Below are 25665 nucleotides of genomic sequence, written 5' to 3' on the forward strand. Positions count from 1 at the left end.
AACTCACCAGAAATCGTTCGAAATTTTTCATAATCGGCGATTTTAACGCTAAACATCGTTCATGGAATAATTCTCAAAGTAATTCCAATGGCAAAATTTTATTCAACGATTGTTCTTCAGGATACTATTCTATTTTGTCTCCGAATAGTCCTACATGCTTTTCTTCTGTAAGAAACCCTTCAACAATTGATTTGGTGCTTACAGATCAAAGTCATGTATGTAGTGATTTGATCACACATGCTGACTTTGATTCTGATCATCTTCCAATAACTTTTTCTTTATCACATGAATCAGTTTTAAACCCTATGAGCTCTGTTTTTAATTATAACAAGGCTAATTGGGAAAGATACAAAACTCATATTGAGAGAAATTTCAATAATGAGCTTGATTTGCAAAACGAAGTGAATATTGATTCCGCTTTGGACGCATTAAAATGTGCAATTGTTGATGCCAGGAATTATTCTGTTCCAAAGGCTCAAGTGAAATTTGATTCACCAATAATTGACGAAAATCTTCAACTTCTAATTCGTTTGAAAAATGTCCGCAGACGTCAATATCAACGTTCTCGTGACCCTGTTTTTAAAACTATTTATAAAGATTTACAGAAAGAGATTAAACATAGATTTACTCTTCTGAGAAATCAAAATTTTGAGACTAAAGTTGAAAAATTGAAACCATATTCAAAACCATTTTGGAAGCTGTCGAAGATTCTTAAGAAACCTTCAAAGCCTATTCCAGTTTTAAAAGATGGTGAACGTTTTCTTGTATCCAATGAACAAAAGGCTCAAAGACTTGCTCAGCAGTTTGAGAGTGTTCATAACTCAAATTTGAATTTTGTGAGTCCAATTGAAAATGAAGTCACACGTCAATTTGATTTAATTTCTTCCCAGAATTTTTTACCTGCAGAAATAATTGAAACTAACTTGAATGAGATTAAATCAATTATTAAAAATTTCAAAAATATGAAAGCACCTGGTGACGATGGAATCTTTAATATACTAATCAAACATCTCCCTGAGAGCACAATGGAATTTTTAGTAAAAATTTTCAATTGCTGCTTCAAAATTGCATATTTTCCCAAATTATGGAAAAATGCAAAAATTACTCCCATTTTAAAACCGGATAAGAACCCAGCTGAAGTTTCAAGTTATCGACCAATCAGTTTGCTTTCTTCAATAAGTAAACTGTTTGAGAGAATTATTCTTAACAGAATGATGTCACACATCAACGAAAATTCAATTTTTGCAAATGAACAGTTTGGATTTCGCCATGGGCATTCCACAACTCATCAATTGCTCAGAGTTACTAATATGATACGAGCTAACAAATCTGAAGGTTATTCCACTGGAGCTGCTCTTTTAGACATAGAAAAAGCATTCGACAGTGTTTGGCATAAAGGTTTGATTGCGAAATTGCAAACTTTTAATTTTCCAATTTTCCTAACCAAAATTTTGAAAAATTATCTTACTGATCGAACTCTGCAGGTTGTCTATCAGAATTCAAAATCTGATAGATTTCCTGTCAGAGCAGGTGTACCTCAAGGTTCAGTCTTGGGTCCAGTCCTGTACAACATATTCACTTCAGATCTTCCTGATTTGCCTCCAGGATGCACAAAGTCATTGTTCTGCGATGACACAAGCATTTCCGTAAAAGGAAAAAGTCTTCGTGTCATATGCAGTCGATTGCAGAAAAGTTTAGATATTTTTTCTTCCTACTTGCAAAAGTGGAAAATCTCTCCCAATGCTTCTAAAACTCAAATGATAATTTTTCCGCATAAGCCTAGGGCTTCTTTCCTCAAGCCAAACAATAATCACGTTGTCAAGATGAATGGGGTTATTTTAAGTTGGTCCGACAAGGTTAAGTACTTGGGACTAATTTATGATAAAATACTTATTTTCAAAGAGCACATTGAGAGTATACAAGCCAAGTGCATCAAATATACGAGATGTTTATATCCTCTCATTAACAGGAATTCTAAACTTTGTTTAAAGAACAAACTTTTGATTTACAAACAAATTTTTAGACCAGCAATGCTTTATGCTGTACCGATCTGGTCAAGTTGCTGTTCAACAAGGAAGAAAACGCTTCAAAGGATTCAGAATAAAATTCTGAAAATGATTTTGAAGCGTCCTCCTTGGTTTGGTACACTCGAATTACATAGACTTACTGGTGTTGAACCATTAGAAGCTATGTCAAATAAAATTATTAACAATTTTCGACAAAAATCGTTGCAATCCTCAATTGCTACGATAAGCTCTCGTCATAGCCAATAAGTTAGCAATTAAGTTAGTTGTAAGTTTACTTCCCCTTTTCTGACAAGTAGGTTTAAATCCCTACGAATGATAAGTCCTAATTGCGAAAGCAAACAAATCCTAACAATTAAAATTACAAATTTCTAACAGTGTTGAGAAGTCACCATTTGTGATTGGACACACATACTCATTATTTACTAATATTTATCATAAATACTTAAGCTACTAACAAATCCCCCCTTTAAAAAAAAAAAAAAAAATAAAAAAAAAAAAATAAAAAAAAAAAAAAAATAAAAAATAAAGTTGCCTCATATCGAGGTATGACTGTATTAAAAATATAAACACAACAACCCAAACAGTCACAACATTACGGTGTCACTCCATGCATCACGCTGAACGAGCCCCAAGCGAACGAACGCGGCGGCAGAAAAATATCGAGCACCGTAAAACTAAATCAAATTTACATCTAATCCAATATATATACAGATAGTATCCTGACAGGCAAAAGCACGAGGAAAGTGAAGCCGAAACTGCCGGTAATACGACCGGTCATGATGATCGCCGAATTGATAGTGCCAGGTCAGCAGCGGTACGAGATAGAGAGAGAGAGAGAACAGGAGTGAAGCGGGGAATCGAAAATAACCATCAAATCGGATAACATATGAAGATTTAAATGATTGTTACGAGCGGATTATTAGCCGGCAAGAATATTTCATTAGCGAGCGAGATAAGCGACACAGGAAGCGAGAAAGAAGAGAGAGACCGAGAACGGGGGAAGACGCTTCTGAACATTTTACACCGGGAGAACGAACCTGGAGGTCGGTCGGCGCAAAGCTGAACCGGTTCGATGGATTGCAATTATCAGGCTCATCATCGTCGGATTCGTATCGTTTCGGATCCTATCCAGTCGTATCGTGGTTGTCATCTTATGAATCATGATGCGCCAGCCACGCAAATAGGATCTAGAAGGTGAAATGATTTCGAAACGGCGTTCGTCTTCGAACTGTTGTTCTCAAAATTAAGTTCAGAGTTCAGAAGTGCTTTTTTTGTAGTTAAAGAGTTGAAATGAAATTTCACAAAAGTGCAAAGTTTAATGCAAAGTTATCTTATGGAATATTTGTGAGAAAAAAGTGTTGAAATTAGGCACCGAAACGGAGGAAGCAAAAAATAACAGAGACTCCATTGGAACATATTGCCAAGCTGCTGCTCGTTCTTTGCTTGAATAACGAAATTTTCGACTATCTTCCCGCGGTTGGCAGGATGCCGGAATGAACGGTGGATCCCGTCTCCGTCAGGCTCCTGTACTCTTCTCCGCTTGGTTTCGGTGAGCAGAGCTCGAAACTCAATATAGATATGCAAATTTTCGGAATTTAAATTATCTGAATTTTAAATTCAAGTTATATAACTGAATAAGAAACTGTTGAGCTGCCGGTGGAGGCCAGAAGGCAAACTGGTTGGCAAAGTGGAGAACAACCAAAAGCGAACATTGTAAACATAACATTGACCCGATGGTGGATGCTTTTTTTCGCTCTCTCCCTCTCTCCTGCCGGTCGTTTCCGAAGCGAGTTTAGCGAAAGGCGATGCTTTCGCACGTAGCTCATAAGCGTCCCATCCAGGGGAGATTGGATGACAGATGACTTTGAGCTGATGACTTATTTTGGCAAGATTACCCGTCAGCCTTATGAGGATCAAGGCACGGTGAACGGAGGCGGACTACAGCGCACACGGCTGTCACTTTGTTTTCGTATGCATGATATCGTTGATTGATCTTTGCTATCGGGGGTGAGATCGACGACTTCTCCGACCAGAAGGATTGAATGTCTTCACTAAACCCATCGATGCAAGCGGTTTTAAGGTTGCTTCGGAGCGATGGGAAAATGATTGAGAAAGGCAGTATTCATGCTATAAATAATTCGAAATAATGCATAAAATGATTTCGATCTCACACAGATATTGGTTTTGAGATTTGTGTTAATTTACTTTCTTCATGAACGATAAAACTGAGCAAGGAAATCCATTACCCAAACCTGAATTGTTTGCCTCTTCATCGGTATGCTGGGAGTTGTAAATTGTTGGTGTCCCACCTAAACTCTGAACCTGTCGATGATTTCGCGATACTAATAAACAACTCTGGTAAATATTTCTATGATAGTTTTGCCTTGATGAACATTCCAAATAACTCGGCAGACGCAATTGTTTCAAATTTGTTTCAAGTTGAAATGAAAATTTTATCCGCTCCTTCCGAAATATACAGTCATTATTCACCACTGTACGAACGAGAGATTTATTGCGATCCCTTTGATCAAAAGCGGAATTCCTCGTTTTCCGATGGTTTACTGCGCAGATATAATTACCTCTAGTAGTAGTATTCAAATCCGCTACCATCACCGGCGAAGCAAATTATACAAAGTATTCCGAGCAATAATGGACTTCAGCGGACTGTCGCCATTATACGCTGCACGAGGGCACTGCAGCAGGAGAGAACAATCACCAACGCCCACCCACCGCCACCCGAAACCGGCAGCGTTTCCACTTCAAAAGCCCGAAAACGGAAAGAGACAGCTCGGGTACAGTGCAAAACTCTATTAAAATTCCTTACCTTTTATATCTGGTGTAGAAGATCTGTACTGCAGTACGGTTGCGGGTCGGAACGCGGGATACCCGGACTCGTCGTATTCCACTGCGCTCTGGAAAGTTGCTGCGACAACTGCTAAGCTCGCACCGTGAGCCTGTTGGGCTGGATCTGGTTCTGCTGGCACTGATGACACTGGTGATGACGACGACGATGGCACTGGTGGCACGGAAGCTGGACTCGAGTTGCGGTGGTTGTGAGGTTCAAGGTGTGCTTGTATTCCATTATGTTACAATTAGTCGTCACCTGAAAAAGGGCAAAGAACGGAAAAAGAACGCGGTTAGGGCTATGTTTCTCTCTCTCTCTCTCGCTTCAGACGCAGACCATGGCCAAACATGGCGTAGAAATAAAAAAATCTCCGACCGGCACTATTAGGTTCGCGGGATTATCGCGAATAGTCATCGTCGCCGATGATGCTTCAACAAAACTCTGATGGTACCGAGCGAGGGAGAAAGGGTGCTGCTGCTGGTACGGAATAAATGTATCATTTAAGCATAAATTTATCGATTCACTGAAGAAGGTGTTTTTTCCTCCACTTTTGATCGGGAATCCGCTTCTAGCGGGAGCCGTCGGAAAGGGCTTTCTAGCTAAAGGGAATCGATGAATCGAAACATTTCGTTCACCCTTGTTACGACACTGAACACCGCGAATAATTCACCCTGAAGTGGCTCCAAGATTGTTGTAGATGTAAAAATGTTTATGATGGAACATCGGCAGGGCGAAAATCGACAATACTTTTCGCGATTGCTGTAAACCGGGCCTGAGGAAGCAACACGCAGAAAGACGGCGTTCAATTTACAATTTAAAGTTTTTCACGCGCTTCGAGTGCCAACCGGAGAACAAAACTAGCATAACGAGTGTTGCTTTTCTTTAGCTGTACACGGTGCAGCTCTGTTGGTGATGGCAAAACGCACAAGCGACGGAGAAAAATCAGCATATTTATTTTTATGCCATTTTAGTTCGCTCTAGAAATCGATCGGTAGAAATCGATAGCCTTTGTTCTGCGCCACACACGGCTGCTGCACTGCAATCCTGTGCGGCCGCAAGCCATTGGTTATGTTTCCTTTTTTTTTGTTTCTTCCTCTTTATCCGCCTCGTAAAGATGGTCTTTGTGAAAATCATCATCGGCCTGGAAATGGAGCAAAGGGGAGTCGTTGTCACAAGGGTAGCAGGGGGGGGGGGGAGTTCGTTTAATGCTGCAGCGGAAACAAACCCGGAGAAATAAAATATGCTGTCTAACTGCGAATAGCACTGCTTTGGGATGCAATAAATTTCGCTAGAAATTGACGCTTACAAGGAAAAGTGCTGCCATGGAAATACGGGCTCGGGAATCCGATTATCTCCGATGGGAAACCAACGAAACAGCGGTCAGCTCGTTTAACTTACTAATGATGTGCCGGTGTGAAAACTTGTCTGCTGGAGAGTTTCTAGCTGGTAACCTTTTTCTTGTAGGGTAATTGCCTTGGGGAGCGTAGTTTAGTCAGCTTATTTTTATCGTCTCTCGTAATGATTTTTTTCATCCTGTCAGAAAAGGACATTTTACTTCATAGAAAGTTTCAAAAATCACCTCATAATTGAACGACAGCATCATTAACCATTCACTCATATTTCATACTTCTCCCAAGTGTTTGATATCTGGAGTGTGAAGTGAAAGCATATTTATTGATGAATGTAACTAGAAAAATCCGAAGTTCTCAAAGAGAATAAACTATTTACGCGGTATTTACTGCATATTGCGGAATTTTCGTGTTTTTGACAGCAATTTTATTTTTTCTTCACGCTCTTTTCCATGAAAAGTCGGTTTCTAAGCGACATAATTTTTTTTTCTCAATTTGTTCATACAGAGCATCAGGAATATTCTTAAAGTTAAACGTGATGAATGATTTCCATGAGATTTTTTTTTTGTATTATTTTCGAAAGTGTTCAGTGTTTTCTAAAATGTAGTTTTTTAAACTGATCTAAAAATTGCCGATTTTTATCGAGAATTTTAGTGTATATTAGAAAAGATTTATTCAACAAGTTAATCGCGACTTGAAATTAAAAAACGGTTGCTCTTCTTGCAATTGGAAATTTCAATTGATTTTTAGTTTCTCCGGAACAATTTGATGGGCGTTTATTTTTCATAAAGTTGTGTCCTATAACTCATTCTTACAAGGGAGAACGTCGTTTCCGGGACGTCCTGGAATAGAATTTGTTGCGGATTCAAATTTTTCCATGATTCCTGAATCTCGGAAAAATTTCATTTGAATCCTGGAATCCGGGAGAATAGTTCCAGTAAAGAAAAGTGTAGTTTCTCTTTTTCGACGATGGAAAAATGCACAGATAGTACATAGAACAACGAGAATTTGGGTTATCACAAAATATTAAAAAAAAAAAATAACATAATTAATCAAGCTGGGAGAGTTACCAAGTGCCAAATCGGAAGCATTTAAAAGAAATAGGCTAAATAAATCACTTTGTGTTTCCTTTTTTTGCATTTTTTTTTGCTTCTTCGATGGGAAATAACGAACATAGAAAAGGATAGTTTTGGATGATATACAAGAGGATAAATCTCAGGTTTACAGAGTGTAATAACTGACATGAGATGTAATTGCGGTTATAACGCGCTTACATAAACTTCAATATACGGAACAAAAAAAAAATTGCCACTTTCTCCAACTGATAATAATTTACACTTGCTTACCTGACCCTTCCAGAGCCGAAAAAATGAAAATTCTTTTACCTGCCATTCCGCGGGATCTAAACCGGATTTGATCCAACTTTTTTTAAAAGACCATAAAGTGATTTAGTCTTTTACATTAAGTCATACATGAACCTCGTGACTACCCCATTTTTTACAAACTAGTTTCAAATTTTACGCGGTGTTGTACGTGGATTTTTCGCGATTTTCATATACTAAGAAGGTACGTATAGTAATACATTAGACGTATGCGTCGAAGGCATCAACTGACCGCCGTAGGTCATTTATTTGAGATGACTTACATCTCATAAGTGGGGGGAGGTGTACCGGCTTACTTTCCAGAGGCAGCTTGCATTCCATTTCCATTCAATGCTACCTTCCATTGCAAAGTCTGAATAATTCCCATGGAAACATACATTTTCACATTACTCTATAATATGAGACACTTTGATGATCACGGGCCTTGATGCAGAGGGATGTAACTAGAAGCAATAGTGTTTGAAAATGACAGCGAGAATTGGAAAAGCGAATTGTTTCTGCTAATATTTTTTTTTTCAATAGTTTAGGATAAAGTTTGTTTCATTTAAGGGAGGACCCTACTCTAAAATGTTGAAAAATATTGAATTTTCGTGACTTTTTTCGGATGTTTAGAGCAAAATGAAGTGTTCGGGTATTCTGGTTATTGATTATTGTATACTTGAAGATGTGTTTTGCATGTCGTAGATGCAAATATAGTGAGTATTTCGCTGTTGGCAGCATTTTTCTCGAAACTATGTAAGCTTTTCGCAGCATCTATTGAACCTAATTGGGTAAAAAAAATCGTTTTTAGCATGTGAAAATGTGAAAAACCAAAAACTTCAGTTGGTTATATCTTCGAAACTTCAAGTAACCCACTGTAGATTCGTGTTTTCTGTAAATCAGAAAGGTATTCTATCGGATCGAATGGTTTCATGGAAGTTTGGATTCATTTGCGCCTTTTCAACCTTGATTTACTGCGTTATGCTTAATTTTGAACAGCCGTGTTTGAAGCATTAGAGAAAAACTGTTATTAAAAAGCCACCTTGGAAAAAGCCTTGTAACTCTGAAATTCCAATTTATAGAATTTAGAGGTGTTCAGAAAACTGTTTTGTAATACAATTCCATACAACTTTGCAGAAAAATCAGTTTGTCTAGCAAGTCACGTTCAAAAGTTAAATGAAGCGTACTATATGCGGTGGATATTGTAACTAATTCCATTAAAGCATAAGAAGGATAGCAGTAAACGAAGCAACTTCCTAGAAGATATGGATCGAATAGTACTTCAAAAAATAATTTCGTCGTCCGTTTTTCGACATGGCTCCAGTGTGCAGCTTCTCTTTCAGATGACTTACTTCTCATGAGTGGGGGGAGATGCACCGGCCTTTTTCACATGAGTAGTAGCAATGTATCCCTTACCACTTAGGAGCCCCGTAACCGCAAGGCTACAGAGTCCGCTTCGGTAAGCGGGTAGTCGTGGGTTCGAATCTTAGTAGAATCAGGCCATTGTGTTGTCAAAAGACTTTAGCATGGGTTTATTCTCATGCTCTCCACCACGTACCCTTCCTTTCATCTGATATCTACAGTACCCCTGTTGTTGTGTCCTTCTAACAAAATTAAGTTCCTATTATAATAGAAACAGCGTTGCAAATCGAGCGAGAAGCGAAACCTTTCGTCTTCTTTCTGCTTGAGAACGAGACATATGCTACGCTTTTCAAGCCTTTTGCACACACGCTTTGGAGATACACTTTCTCCTTCATGCATTCCCCTGAGTAGCAGCAAGCACGCACCGACACGAACAAACTCTTTCGTATTGCTACTCAGCTACCATAAAAGAGATTGTGCCAAAAAAGGATACATTTTTGTTCCTTAGCTTGTTATGTACACATTTAGGCAATGAGTTTGATCTAAATCACATCAATGCACACTTCAATGTTTAGTTAACGACTGCCGCAAATATGTTTGAGTTACAATAAACTATAATTTTGCTAAAATTAAATGAACTTTGGCCTAGATTGGCCTGAGATTGTGCCAAAAACAAAAAGTTGACTTCAATACCTGGAAAATGAACAGTAGTGTATCTACGAATAATTCACATGAATAACATGATAAAACAGTAACTATAGGGTCGACCATAAACAACGTGGACTATTAAGGGGCTGTAGGGGGTTAACCAGTCTCGGTTTTCCTTCATGCACCGATAGCTGACAGTGGGGCAACGTGTAGGGTATCGGACTGCTTCGGTAAGTTTTTTACAGCAGTCTAATGCAGAACCTGCCGAAATAGTCCGTTACCCTATCATTTTTTGTCCCTCTGCAACCATCGCAAAGCATCTTGAAACAATTGTCTTCGGCTGGTCGTTCTCACGAGTTGGGGAGTAGGCACACACGAGTACACAAAAGGAGAGTGGACGGGAGCGTGTGCACATGATCTCAGGAGTAAATGCGAACAAGAAAGAAAGCGAGAAAGAACGAGAAATAGCTTGAATGGAGAATTCTCTACGGTGTGAAAGCGGCAGCACCGAGAACCTCACATGAGGTGTTGCATGCTGCTTACGAGCGAGACAACTGAATAGAACTGGTGTGAGTAATGTATGATAGTTCTCTTCAGGGAATTGTAATTAGGTGATATTGTTAGGATGAACAGAGGCTCGGTATAGTAGAGCAGTAAACTTGAAACAGAAAGGTAAACCTTACACACAAGCATTGAATCATAAGCGTATCACTTACCTTACCTTACCTTACCACAGAATTTCAAGCTTTCGGTACAAACAACAAGTCTTATATAACTTTTACTTTACCAATGCATTTTAGAGAACTTAGCATTTAGTTCCAATGGGAAAAAATAGTATATTATTACACCTTTCTTCATGGTATTAGACATCTTGAGTCCCATGGACCTCCATGTAGAGCGAAATTGTTCAGATTCTGAAAAATTTCAAGAATTTCGAAGTTCAAGATTTTTCAGATTTGGACGGTTTAGTAGCCTTGAAAGATTTTGATGACCTTTAGGATTTTTAAGGTTTACTTGAAGATAATCAAGAATATCAAGATTTTCAAGATTGCACTGGCAAACACAAATTTCGCCCTAGAGCTCTAAGATTGTAGCTTTTTACTCAATCTAGTGAATTTTGGTGACCCTAGGCAAGCCTAGTGGTCCCCGTGGTGCTGTGGTTAGCGATGTCGGTCGGCTAGCTTTCCCACACGGTTGTGATATCGGGTTCGATTCCCGATCAGGTCGAGGATCTTTTCGAGCTGGAAATTTTCTCGACTCAGCACTGGGGCACGGTGTACCGTTGTACTTATCCTACACATGCAAAATGTGCCGAAAACAATATCGATAACGAATTCTCTCAACTGATCTAGTTGATCGAGACCGCATTAGCCCCCCAGGCTAGCGTGCGATATTGTTGTTGTTGGGCAAGCTAATTCTTTCAGAGATTCAAATGAGTTTTCTCGTAAACCAATGTAGAAGTGACGACTAAGGCGAGCATTTACTCTGCGGTCTTTTGATGCACTTCTGCATTCGCTTGGGGCACCAAAATTCACAGCAATGGTTGAAAAACTATAATCTTCTCGGGGCACTTTTTTTCGTTTTTCTCGACCAGTGTTCAAGGTTTTCTAGACAATTAAGATTTTCAAGATTTTTTAGACCGTCAAGTTACGCACCAAAGTTGCGAATCCATTGAAAATATTGCAACGCCAGTGCACAATGCACAATTGTTCAGAAAGCGAATGCAGGTTTCATTTTAGATAGCGATACAGAAAAATTTTCTTTTTCAGATTGTAACATTATTGTCATGTTATTAAAATTAAAAATAATTATTAACAGAATTTTTGATGAAATCAGATATCGAATTTTTAAAACTATTTCAACAAATTTGCTTCAAACTAACAGGGTTTCAACATAATCTTTATGAATATAAACTTATCATTATCGTCAATGTCATATTGTAAAATTAACGGATCCGGCTAGTCTACTTGAGAAACAACTGGAACGTTCGCTAAATTCGAAAAAAAAATCTTCAGCAGAAGTAAATGCATGTATCATCGAAGACATATGTTTATTAAATTCAAACGCTGTACGACCATGTTTGGAAAAGGGTAGAAGTGCTTAAAATACGTGATGAGACCCGAATGTCAAGTAAGAATAGCAGTGTAAGACAGCCAACTTCAGAAGTTGAGCCACGAATGTTGCATCGATCACCGTATGAAGGCGAATTCTGTGGGTCATGCCATGGCAAGTTTCTCAAAGCAATGCGGACAAATTTTTTGGAACTCTTTCGATTCAGAGATTCCATGTCAGTTGATATGGAAGCCAAACTAGTGAAGCATTCTCTAAGATGAATTCCACTAAAGAGTAATACAAAGCTTTCAAGTTATACGAAACTCTAACTGACGATTTGCCTTAGTAACGACGGTGGATCTGTGACTGGCACAAGAACGGTTTTTTCCCATTATCACACCCAAGTCATTAATCTCCTGAGCCTTGATAAACACGTCTCTCTCGATGTGGCAGTTAAACATTATAGGCTGCGAGTTGCGATAAAATGTCATTACAAACCATTTATGAATGCTGACAATCAGTTTGTTACGCTGGCATCATTCTACCGACATATCCAACAACTGCTGCAAACGTTGACAATCTTCTATGCTCTTCACGACGAAATATAGTTTTAGGTCATCCGCGTATATGACATTCATCACTAAGCAAAACACCGACGTCCCAGTTACGGATATTACTTTTTTCTCCACTTTTTAGCACCTGAACCAGAAATGATCGTTTCCATATTTTCGGGAATTTATACTGTTCGAATGAGCTTTTAAAAATTAAGCCCTTGGGAAAACTAATGCAGCAAAACATAAACTGTAGTCCCATCCAGTCAGATTTGAATAATAAACCTTAATTTGATCTAGAATTATCAAATATCAATCAACCGCTTCAATAGTCATGAATATTTTCAAATAAAAATGTTATATAAGCCGTTTTTTCTTATAATCCTGTTCTGAAACTGGTTGCCCTAACGATTCAACAAAATAATATAGGTTTGGTTATTTTCTATGCAGATTAATCCCTGGAATTTTTAACATAATTAAAGCCTCTGAGTGATCAGTTCCAAAATTGAGTTACCATAGAAATGGCCTTGTGATTTATTTTATTTTCAAAAACTCATCACTTTTGAACAATTGATTGATTATGGATGTTATCGATCGAAATAATCTAATAAAACATGTGTAATTTTGAACGCAAAATTTGAAAAGTATATTGATTTTCATAATATTTTTAAATTAAATGTAAACCAATTTAAAAAATAACTTATTTCTTAAATTTCAAATATGTTTCTTTTAAAAAGGGCCAAGACCATATTTTCTGCGTATTTTCGTAAAAAACCTCAAGAATTTTGTATGGGATGGAAATATTTACAAATTCAGCATTGCAATTATTTGCTTTGAAAAACTCCTAGAAGCCGCTCTAAGATAGTTTTGAGGATTTAGTAATTTATTATTTTCTCCCGTGCTTTTGGTTACTTACTGTTGGTGCCTCCTGATTTATTATGTTCTGAGACCAATTAATCAATGTTCATATATATTGAAATATTAACAGTTTTTTTTAATTTTTCGGATTTTTATTGTTATATCTGAATTTGATTTTGGGTGTTCTGAAGCATTTTGAAACATTTCTGAAGCATTTTGTAGGTTCTGAATATCACCACTCCATACTTTTTTCGTAAAGCTTCCTTTTTCGCAGCGTCTTGAAAATCTGTATAAATTTCTGTTAGAAATATAATTGTATTGACTAAATTTTCACCCATAAGTACTGTGCTTTTTCGGTTGTCTTCTACTGATTTATGGATAGAATTCAACATTTTGATGTGTGGCAATTTACATCATCTACCCGCGGGTATGTAAAAAATATCATAGGTTAATAATATTAATAAAATTTGGCGGACTGCGAGTGACCAAACTACCAGCAAAAGGGTTGAGTTATCGAAACCTAAGCTTTAAGAGCAAACTAATTATTTCTACCAATCTTAGTCCTGCGTCAAACGTACAGTCGGGTCTTGAATATCATCTTGTGACTGTTTTTTTTTTTTTTTGAATAACCTGTTTACGATTGAATTGATCTTCACATGTATGCTGTATTTCATTTCAAATTAAACCAATCCATTATTCAAATGATGTGGCCAAATTATCGATTGCTGTCTGTTCTGATTTCACCGATCACAGTCAAATGAATAACTCATACTCGAATACATATATTATACCTGTTTTCTTTCCGCTGAATCACATAATTTGTTCACTTGAGTGCGCACTCTCGACATTCCATCGATCCGACCCAACCGAATCGGCAAATCATATGCGCACAAAACGTCGATTACACTTGATGACTGGCAAACCGTTCCAAACCAATCAGCACCTCTTGAAGCGTAAGAAGGCGAAACCAGAAATTAAGCCGAATCCCAGAATCGAATATCCGATACAGCACGGTTCTGTATTTGGTTGCATACTTGAATCATTAGCAGCATCCGAGTAGTAACGCTCCGAGCGGTCCGGTGCTTTTCGGGCGCAGTTAACACACCCAAAGTACAATCCGTGCTGAGGAGCGGAACGGATCTGAAAAGCAAAAGTTTTCCCAGTCCATCGAAAACTCAAGACCGAGAGACAATGTTTGACTTGTTGTTGAAATCGAATACTCGCGTGAAATGTGCACACACCAAGCGGGCCCGTACACCACGTATGGGTGGGAACGGCAGGAAGGACGGGTCCAACATACATATCTTTGCATACGGACATGAGCTCATAGTTACCGACGAGATGTTCGCTGCTGGTGCTGGATTGACAGGGTGGTCTACAAATCCGCAAGCTCATTCCAAGCACACAATAAACGAGCGACGACCGGTCGTCAAGTTTGCAGTCAGCCGCAGTAGGAACAAAGGAACTCGTAACGTGCGCGCGTTTGACTCGACTGACTGTTGACAGGTTATTGCCGGTCCCCAGGTGGACTCTCCGGCATTCGCAAATCTCAAACCAAGTCGGCATCCTAATAGCTAGCTTATGTGTCGGATCACTGAGGCTCTAACTCTAAACGGCGATAAAATAGTGATTTATTGTCCCACGTTATCGCCGCTCGCAACCCACACCCGGACGGTACCCTGAACCAGTTGAACGGCTCCTCAACCCTAGCAGCCTGCCTTCTCCTTCGCGCTGGTACGGTAGGCAAATGAGCGAATGTGGTTTGAATTTGTAAGTACCATTCATCGGAACAAATGAAAACAACTTGGCTGCTTTGAATGACAAAAGAAGCGCTTTCGCTCCGGACGCCGTTGAACAAGTGCACATCACCGACCGAAGTTGTGGGGGTGCGCTGACGATAAGTCCGAATTGAGTGGATTTTGACACCAATTCTTCTCGTGTTGTCGTGTCCCTCGTCGTATGCCTGCGCTTACCTATGGGATGATCATTGAGATAACTGTGAGACGTCAAGTGCCGAAGGAATCTTAATAGAGGCAGGAGTGCACTCGCACGAAGCAGCAATGATGATAATGATTCATTCGGTGAGCAAGTGGGATCTCAATCGCTGTGGACTTGGGCATAAGCAGATCGGGTAGAAAGTGAATAGAGGATCGTGGAAAAAGTGCCAGCTGGTACATGTCATGATTTTACCTGTATTATGTGAACGCAAATGATGCGAACATTCAAAACAAAATTCAAACAATAGTGTTACTAATTAGGCACGAATTCCTCCTAAGACTACATATTTATATGGCTTTGTAGTCTGAATCACTAACACTAGTAATTTGAATTATATTCACTCTGTAAAAAAAATGTAACATTCAAGTAAGAAATGATTTTGGTGATGAGATGAGGTACTAAAATCAGGATCAGGAACGTCAACAAACCACATTCGCAATAAAGTAGAAATATTTATATTGGACATGACAACTGTGGAACAAAACAACATCAGGATTGTCCATCATAACGATCAATTACACAATAAATGGACTCAAATGACTTCCTTGGGGGACACTACAGATTTCAGCTATCTCGATGTGAGATTTGGTCTCTATTGTAAAAACGTGTGTCGATAGAATGTCGATTCTCTCTTCAAATTCCGAATTGAATGCAGTATTTCGCGCTATTTACTGCGTAATTGATTGCAAAAAGAGAGGTAACACGATTGATTCATCTTATTATGATTAAATGTTCTACATTTGACAAACAAAATAACTGTTCTCGATGAGTAAAGAAAAATTAATTTAAATAAAAAAATCGACTCGATTATCCGGAGGATTCGGTTATCCGGATTGAAGTATTTTTCAAAACTCCGGATAATCGAGTCCGACCTGTATAAATAAATCATAGTTGTAATTACAAAAAATCCTTAATTCAAATTTTATAAAGAGTTTATAATTCTAGAAACATTCAAGTAAAAATACATAATAATTATTAGATAATCGGAAAATCTTCACAATATTAAACTAGTGACAAACAATCGTATAGCTATTATCTTAAGAAAAATAAACGAAAGAAAGTGCCTTAAATATCACAAATCAAACATAAACTTACAAAAATATATCCGAGGTTTTCAAAACAGTCCATTAAACATAGAGCGAATCACAATGAGAAATTTATAACAGAAAATTATAAAGTCAGTAAATAATTGAAAAAGTCAAGAAAACTAATAAAAAGATCAGAAGAATGTCATAAAAAATTGGTTGAAATGCTTACCAAGAGATATTGAAAACCATCGCAAATCAGCAGCCATAAACAGTCGAAAGTTTTAGATCATTAGTAAATAGTTAAACATTAATAGCCAATATTCCTTATTCCAATTTTTTAATTTAAAAGACAAAAGTCAAATTATGAAAGTCAGAAAGTAAAAGTTAAAAGGCCCTATTTTGAATTCAAAATCCGTAATTCAATAGTCAGAAGACAAATGCTGAATTCCAAAAGTTAATTGAAAGTCACAAATAATACCCAAAGCAAAATTTATGAACCAAAGTTAAAAGTGAAACTACAGAAAACAAAAATAAGGTTTAAATGTCAAAAGTTAAATTTTTGAAATCGAAAGATAAAAGTCAAAACTTAGAAGTAAAAATTCAAAGGCTGAAACTTAAACTTCGGAAGTTGGAAGACAAAAAAGCAAAAACGAAAGCCTAAGGTCATTAGCTAATATGAAACATCAGAAGTCAAAAGTCGGAAATGAAAGCTAAAGTAAAATTAGAAATCGAAAGTCAGAAGAATGAAAAACATTTGCAATCATGTAGAAATAGCAACTTTGGACATAACAACTTTGAAACAGAACAACGTCAGGATTGTCCTTCATAAGAAACGCAATAATAAAAGATCCATCTCAAAACCATACATTTAATTAACTATAGAGGAATAAGTACGCCAGTGTGAGTCATCTTTTCCAGATGACCCAGAAAACTTCACATTACACTTTTTTCCACTTTCACTATTTAATTCTATCACTTTTCATTTATCACTTGCATATACGTATTTCATCGCTTACTTAGCGCCTTCGTCAGTGCTAATTTGAAGAAAACTTACTTTTCATGAGTGGGGGAGATGCACCGGCCTCTTTCCTAAAAGCAGAATTAATGTAATCATAGAATTTCAAACAGTTGATGCAAACTTGTCATGCATAGTAAAATATATTGTCTCTTCAGTGCTTAACAGATACCTTGACACCCATGGGCCCAAGTGTAAAGCGACGCATTTAGGAGCGATAGGGTAATAAAGGACAGGGAGAAGAATCGGGAAACAGGAGTATTTCTCTCAGACTCGACTTTCTAAAGTCTGAAGCCTAAAGTCTGAAATTTATAGTGTGAAATCTAATGTCGTATGTCTAAAGTCTTTAGTTTTTGGTTTAAAGTTGAAAGTTTTAAATATAAATTCTGAAGTCTAAAGCGAAGTCTAAAATCTAAAATTTAAAGTTTAAGGCCTGAAGTCTAAAGTCTTAAGTTTAAAATCTAGTATATAGTCTTAAGTCTAAAGTCTTGAGTCTAAGGTCTAAGATTTACAGTCTAATTTCTAAAGTCTGGAGTCTACGGTCTAAGGTTTATAGTCTCAAGTCAAAAATCTGAAGTCTAAAGTCTAAAATCTAAAGTCTAAGGTCTAAAGTATATAGTCTAATATATAAAGTCTTAAGTCTAAAGTCTAAAGTCTGAAGTCTAATGTTCAGAGTCCAAAGTCTAAAGTCTACAGTATGAAGTCTAAAGTCTAAAGTCTAAAGTCTAAATTCCAAAGTCTAACGTCTAAAGTCTGAAGTCTGAAATCTAAAGTCTAAAGTCTAAAATCTGAAGTCTAAAGTCTAAAGTATAAAGTCTAAAGTCAAGAGTCTAAAGTCTTAAGTCTAAAGTCTTAAGTCTAAAGTCCTAAGTCTAAAGTCTTAAGTCTAAAATCTTAAGTCTAAAGTCTTAAGTCTAAAGTCTTAAGCCTAAAGTTTTAAGTCTAAAGTCTAAAGTCTAAAGTCTGAAGTCTGAAGTCTGAAGTCTAAAGTCCAAAGTCTAAAATCTAAAGTCTAAAGTCTAAAACTAAATTCTAAAGTCTAAAGTCCAAAGTCGAAAGTCTCAAATATAAATTCTGGAGACTACAGTAAAGTCTATAGTCTAAAGTTTGAAATCTAAAGTTTAAAACCTAAAGTCTGAAGTCTGGAATCTAAAGTCCAAAATTTTAACTCTAAAGTCTAAAGTACAAAGTCTAAAGTCTAAAGTCTAAAGTCTAAAGTCTAAGCTCTTAAGTCTCAAGTCTCAAGTCTAAAGTCTAAAGTCTAAAGTCTAAAGTCTAAAGTCTAAAGTCTAAATTTCAAAGTCTCAAGTCTAAAGTCTGAAGTCTGAAATCTAAAGTCTTAAGTCAAAAATCTGAAGTCTTAAGTCTAAAATCTAAAGTCCAAAGTATAAAGTCTTAAGTTTAAAGTCTTAAGTCTAAAGTCTAAAGTCTAAAACTAAATTCTAAAGTCTAAAGTCCAAATCCGAAAGTCTCAAATATAAATTCTGGAGACTACAGTAAAGTCCATAGTCTAAAGTCTGAAATCTAAAGTTTAAAACATAAAGTCTGAAGTCTGAAGTCTAAAGTTTAAAGTCTCAAGTCTAAAGTCTAAAGTACAAAGTCTAAAGTCTAAACTCTAAACTCTTAACTCCACAGTCCTAAGTCTTAAATCTGAAGTCTCAATTCTAAAGTCTAAAGTCTAAAGTCTAAGCTCTTAAGCCTAAAGTATTAAATCTAAAGTATGAAGTCTAAAGTCTAAAGTTTGAAGTCTAAAGTCTAATGTTCAAAATCTTAAGTCTAAAGTCCAAAGTCCAAAGTCTGGTCTCAAATATAAATTCTGAAGACTACAGTAAAGCCTACAGTCTAAAGTCTATAATCCAAAGTTCAAAGTCTAAAGTCTGTAGTCGTGAGTCTAAAGTTTGAAGTCTAAAGTATACAGTCTCACGTCAAAAGTCTGAAGTCTAAAATCCAAAGTTTAAAGTTTAAAGTCTAAACTCTTAAATCTAAAGACTAAAGTCTTAAGTTTAACGTTTTAATCTAAATTCTAAAGACTAAAGTCCAAAGTACAAAGTCTACAGTCTTGAGTCTAAGGTCTGAGCTTTATAGTCTAATTCATAGTCTCAAGTCAAAAATCTAAAGTCTAAGGTCTAAAGTCTATAGTCTAAAACTAAAGTCTAAAGTCTAAAACTAAAGTCTTAAGTCCAAAGTCCAAAGTCGAAAGTCTCAAATATAAATTCTGGAGACTACAGTAAAGTCTATGGTCTAAAGTCTGAAATCTAAAGTTTAAAACCTTAAGTCTGAAGTCTTGAGTCTAAAGTCTTAAGTCTAAACTCTAAAGTCTAAGCTCTAAACTCTACAGTCATACGTCTAAAATCTGTAGTCTAAATTCTAAAGTCTAAAGTCTAAAGTCTAAAGTCTAAGCTCTTAAGCCTAAAGTCTTAAGTCTCAAGTCTCAAGTCTGAAGTTTAAAGTCTAAAGTCTAAAGTCTAAAATTTGAAGTCTAAAGTATAAAGTCTAATGTCTAAAGTCTTATGTGTTAAGTCTAAATTCTAAAGTCCAATGTCTAAAGTCTTAAGTATTAAGGCTAAAATCTAAAGTCCAAAGTCCAAAGTCTAAAGTCTCAAATATAAATTCTGAAGACTACAGTAAAGCCTACAATCTGAAGTCTAAAATCCAAAGTTTAAAGTCTAAAGTCTGTAGTCTTGAGTCTAAAGTCTGAAGTCTGAAGTCTGAAGTCTTAATTCTTTAGTCTAAATCTAAAGTCTAGAGTCTAAATTCTAAAGTATAAAGCCTTAAGTCTAAAATCTAAAGTCTATAGTCTGAAGTCTAAATTTTAAAGTCTAAAGTCCATAGTCCAAAGTCTAAAGTCTTAAGTCTTATGTCTAAAGTCCAAGAGTGACTCATGTTACTGCGGGGTGATAGCTGTTTCTTGCGTGAAGTTTTCTAAGGAATACAAAAAAATTATCTGATTTAAAATACAAATGGCTGCTGAAATCGAAAGTTGAAAGTCTAAGTTAACACTTAAGTTTGAAAGTCAAAAGAATGAATTTATAAGCATGTAGTCTATAGTCAAAAGTTGAAAGTCAAACTTCATAGGTCAAACAATATCACATGCCTGGGGGCTAATGCGGTCTCGATCAACTAGATTAGTTGAGAGAATTCGTTATCGATATTGTTTTTGGCACATTTTGCATGTTGAAGGATAAGTACAACGTGTGCTGAGTCGAGAATATTTCCAGTTCGAAAAGCTCCTCCACCTGATCAAGAATTGAACCCTACATCATAACCGTGTGGGAGAACTAGCCTACCGACATCGCTAACCACAGAATCACGGGGACCAGGTCAAAGCCATAAGTAAAAAAACGCCAGAAGCAATAACAAATTCCGCTAAATAATTTGGAATGATTGATGAGTAGATTTAAAACAGATAGCTGACATTCCAGAGACATTAAAAAAATGTTTCGACAGTTTAATTGTAATAAAAACGAATTTTTACATTGATATGTGAGAATGAATGAGACATGCTTCCATAACCTCACTCTAGAATCCAATCAGCAGTCTACTGTGTGCACAGAATAGGTTTCATATTCATTCAATTCAGCGTAATACAACGCAAATGATTTATTTTAAAGATATTGATTTGTTTACGTACCGCATAGTAATCTATTAGGATCCATCATATTTATTATGTTTAATAAGTTAAACAATTGAATGAGAAAAAATGAACTCAAATGTAAATCTTGGTTTTTTTACTTGGAGACTGTGATTCGTTTAGCACAAGGCTTCAATTCACTAAATTGATATGTAAATGAGAACAAATTAGAGGTGAATACGCGTTAAAGAACGTCTTTACGAAAATTTATATCGGTTGTAAACCGAAAATGAATAATTCTAGCCTTGTTATTGATAATCACAAACAAGAGTTTGATGCATCATTTGGAATTGTTATCAACAAGACTTGTCCGAAAAATAAAGATCCCTAACGTTTTTTTAGAAAAATTCAACACTGCAACATAATCATATCTTTTCCTGAAACTAACTATTTTTGTCTTTACGACAGTATAAAGTTATAATTCTTATAGAGATTCCGACTATTAGAATGTTCTGTGCGTTGGGTGAATTTTCAGCTGAGCAGTCCCGTTTCGTCACTCATCATGTCAGATAATATAAAATAAGTCGTTCTATTTCATCGATACAGCTCAACTGATAATACCTAAAAAGCACTAGAAACTAATTTACCTACAGAAGAGCAGTTTGTGAACTTATTTATTCCTGTTGAAATAATCAAGTTAATCTGCATTTATAGAAATTGACCTTACTGTAGTTTTTTTCTCTTCAAGAGAGATACTTGTACAATTTTGCAACATATGTTAACAAGCTCCATTGATAGGTAAGGGGCCATCCACATACCACGTGGACAGATTTTTAACGATTTTGACCCCCCCCCCCCTACCCCTCCGTGGACAACTGCCCATATAAATTCTAAAAAAATTGTATGGACCATCGACATAACCCAACCCCCCCCCCCCCCCCCCCCTAAAGCTGTCTACGTGGTATGTGGATGGCCCCTAACACTATTCGCTGGGGCAAAGTTCAAACTTCCCACCGAAACTAGCGAAATAACTAATCCGAACTATCAGGAAAATTCGTTAAGCTTAATGCACGCGGACCTTAAAAAGTGCACATTGAAACAACAAAAGGGAAAACTTATTCAATCCACTTGTGCTCGTGTTCGCGCGAGAATCCTCTCGTATCGCAACGCAAACAACTTTCTACAGCAACCAAACTAACAAGACAGCATCGTGTCGTGTTTACTCGTGGAAACAAATGAGCGCAGAAATCCGCACCGAAATTAATATTGCTTTGCTTTCCAATCCTTGCACAAAAATCATCGAGTTGCGAGGAACAACAGCCAACCAACCAGCAGCGTCCCACTGCGCTTACGCTTTTGGCTCAGAGGGGGAGTTTTGTTGGTGTTTCAACTTCAATCGAGCCAAATTTAAATTTGTTGTTAGTGGCAACTTATCGTGTGAAATAATTTGATGTTGAAGTTTTAAAACCGAGACGTACAATATGGTGAGCAATTCGTGCTATGCGTCACACTGCTAAGAAAAATATAGGAATGACAAAAAACTTCAACGTGTCTCCTGTTAATTAACGTAGTAGTTGCTTCACGAACCACATGCGGGAACACAAGCATTTAGTACAGCTAGACTTTTTGCTTGTTGTTAATTTTAGTTGATGCGAAAACTCATGTTTTATCTATCGCTGCTTCTAGGGTAATAAAATGTAGATTTTTTTATAAACTAAGCAATAACTTTTCAGCGGTCAGTGGAAACGTGCTGCTTGTTTTACATACAAAACTTGATGCTTCTGTCAGAGGCTTTTCAATTAGCTCGCATATTTGTGATAAATGAATTCGAAGCACGTCCGATTATCCACGCATTTAATGGAACCTGCACGCGAGTTCGCTAAGCGGCGGAAATATTTATGAACTCAATTAAAATTTCGTTTGGATTTTGCAGCGTTTAAGCAATAAAAAGAGTGGAATAAAACCGGTAGTTATTTGCATTCAATGCACGGAATAATGGATTCTGAAGGATTCCGCGCGCCAATTCGTCTATAGGAGCGGCGGGTTTCTGTAACAATTAAATAAAAATTCGGGGGCCCTAGAGGAGGTTGTTAAACTAAGCAATGGTGTGTGTTTTATTTTTATAAAATTGAAAAACTATTGAAAAAAGTTGAAGTTTATTGAGTAGTGTTTACCTATAGTAATTTTTATCACTTTGCATATTAAAGATCAACAAAAGTTGAGCGGCTTTTTGTTTCATTATTAGTTCCTCATATCCAATTAAAATGAATCCTGTTAAAATGAAAAATAAACTGCATTCAAGCAAAACCAACATCTGCTGGTGTAACAATTTTGTGCATTTGTTTTATCTCAATACTAAAATTCTGAACGTTCCATAACTTTTTAGTGAAGTGAAGTAAAGAACGCAAAGTGCACCAATTTTGCGTTCAGACTAGCTCTTTCTATCTCGCAGCTTAAACTTGAAGCTTCATTTTCATTTTAAAGATCATGAGCCAAAACGCAATACAGAAATATATCAAATCATAACACTAACAAAATTGTAGCTGAGAAAAAATTTCCAACTAGTCTCTCTTACCCCGTCCAACCCTGATCAACTTCACCAGCATCATCGGATACAAGCCGAAATTGGATTTGAATAGCAGCTTTTTCGATTATCGAACGAATGATTTTCGATTCGTGACTCTACTGCTGCGGTTCGAATTTGACCCCGATTGGTCGGGCTCTCTGTGCAGCTGAATAGAAGACAGAGAGGGTCAGATGGAAAGAACTGTGCCATTCTTGTTACTGTCACCAAGGCGAAGGATAACTTTAGCGGATTTTCTGCCACATCTACTGAAGGTTTCCTTTCGTTTAGAAGTTCCAAATTTTCCTCAAACGAGCCTATTTATGCTCTGGAGAAAAAAATATCATCATCGAGTGTGGCTTGTTTGCGAAGATAGCTCGGTTGATTCGATGAAAATTGGGGATTTACTTTGATGTTCATAGCAGGAGGTTTTGCTTTGTGCGCGTGTGTTGCAAAAAATGTTTACCATTCTTCGTCCGAATATTTGCAAAACTATTGTTCGCTCCGTGTTTGTTACCAATATCAAAGCGGCGAAATGTTATTTGATTTCGCCAACAATGGAGATTGGTAAACGACCCCCATCAAACACCTCCCGAAGCAGCCGGATTTTCGTTGCATAATGCTGTCGACACTGAGAGGTTTAACCTTTCAATCCTAGTCCGTCCTAGTCGGGCGCATAACCTTCAAGCGGATTTGAACACTCTTGTACTTGTAGCAATATAGCGACAGATAATGAATGATTGCATTGATCCAACCAATGAACTGCTGTTAGCCGACAATTTCGTCATCGCTCTAGTGCTATAAAGCCATCAACGCGTTGCGGTTTCCACCCAAATTGAGCGGCTAAGCTGTCCTGCAGCAAAAGTACGCGGTTGTCACAAATCGTCGTTCATTTCTAGGTCCCCATCGCTCTATGGTTGCCCTTTCCGGACGCTAATAGAAACCGACTGTCAGCCCGAGGCAACAAAGGGGCAAGTTAGGTACGAATGATGCTGCAACAAATGATAATTGAATCACCGGAGCAGCGATAGGAGGATTATTTGAATTTGAATAACGTGTACCGAGTGCATTGGTTTGATTTGCATACTGTAGCTGCGTTTTGCAATTGAACAAGGCATAGATGTGTGTGGGGTTTTCGTTGAGCGGGGTTTATTCAAACTACAAAATATTCAAAATTTTTAAAGTTTTAATTTTTTTTATGATTTTGAAAGTTTTTGAATTTTTGTAGATTTACAAAAATTTAAAGATTTTCAATATATTCAAGACATTCGAGATAGGCCAGGTTTTTAAAGATTTTCAAGATTTTCAAAACTTTCAAGATTTTCAAGATTTTTAAGATTTTCAAAATTTTCAAGATTTAAATTAAAAGAAAGGCCCAGTCCAAATAGTTTCTGGAGAATTGACAAACGTGAGAGATGACTTTTGGTCGTAAATTTTATCAACTGCTCCCGTGAAAAAGTTTTCGATCTCTCGATCTGCTTGTGCCAAAAAGATTATAAGCTGACACCTTTCTGATGAACAATCGTTTGCTGATTATAAACTAATTGGGAACTATATCGCTCTTATTGAGAAGGATAGTTTACCTTATAAATACCTCAGTCCAAACTTACTCACTTACTTTCTAGTTAAAGTGCCTTTGATGCGGTCATTGATAAAATATTCTCATCATTCGAAGCAAGTTGTCTTATCCGACAAACAACATTTCTCTGGAACATTGGATATATTAATAAGAACTCAAAGGGTCGATACCTGTATCTGGTGAAGCACAGGACTAAGATGAAGTAGGATGATTATGGTCAACTAAAGACAATCAACATGTTGTGAAATATTCCCCACGCTTTGCAGAGACATTGAGTTCTTTTCAACTCTTCAAGTTTGCTAGAAAAAAATGCAGCATAACACAAAATAATCTGCTTTTAGGGAACTTCAACGTCGATTTGACCCAGCCATGGAGGAGACAGGCGATATTACAGTCCATGCCAGAAGCTTTATAGCGTTGTTTTGGCTGTATTAAGCGCTATAAAACTTTGATAAAACCATTATTGTTACTAGGGTACAGACGATTTGGATACTATACCCAATAGTATGCAAGAAAAGCGAAGTTTGAGCTCAAGATATTGGTGTGGTGGCTATTTCGATCGCTTCAGCAAACAGATCATGGTACAGTATTAGACTTTATAAAACGAGTTGAGCCTAACTGGAATCGGAATCAATGTCCATCACACCTTAATTTGGGCAACATATTTGACTAGCACTAAATCAAATATGGGTCATACAACAATACCCCTAGTCAATGGATTGTTGTCTTTTAACCTCTACCAGTGCTGCTCATTTTCGACACTGCGAACGAAAGTGACAAAAACCGCATTTTCACTGTCTCAAGTTGAAACGACCTACAGCGTCAACGGTGTCCATTTTCAACGTAAGTCCGGTCATT

General features: G+C 37.0%; 1 protein-coding gene across 5 annotated transcripts in view; it reads right to left on the reverse strand.

Annotated features, from left to right (window-relative positions):
* Positions 1–25665, reverse strand: part of LOC129720664 (insulin-like growth factor-binding protein complex acid labile subunit) — a 615650-nt gene that overhangs the window by 202867 nt on the left and 387118 nt on the right. For all 5 annotated transcript variants that reach the window (XM_055672185.1, XM_055672187.1, XM_055672186.1 and 2 more), the window contains one exon: positions 4852–5130. The gene's annotated coding sequence lies outside the window, so the exon portion shown is untranslated. The remainder of the gene's footprint in view (positions 1–4851; positions 5131–25665) is intronic.

This window comes from Wyeomyia smithii, chromosome 2 (assembly GCF_029784165.1).
Source record: "Wyeomyia smithii strain HCP4-BCI-WySm-NY-G18 chromosome 2, ASM2978416v1, whole genome shotgun sequence".
Lineage (NCBI taxonomy): Eukaryota > Metazoa > Arthropoda > Insecta > Diptera > Culicidae > Wyeomyia > Wyeomyia smithii.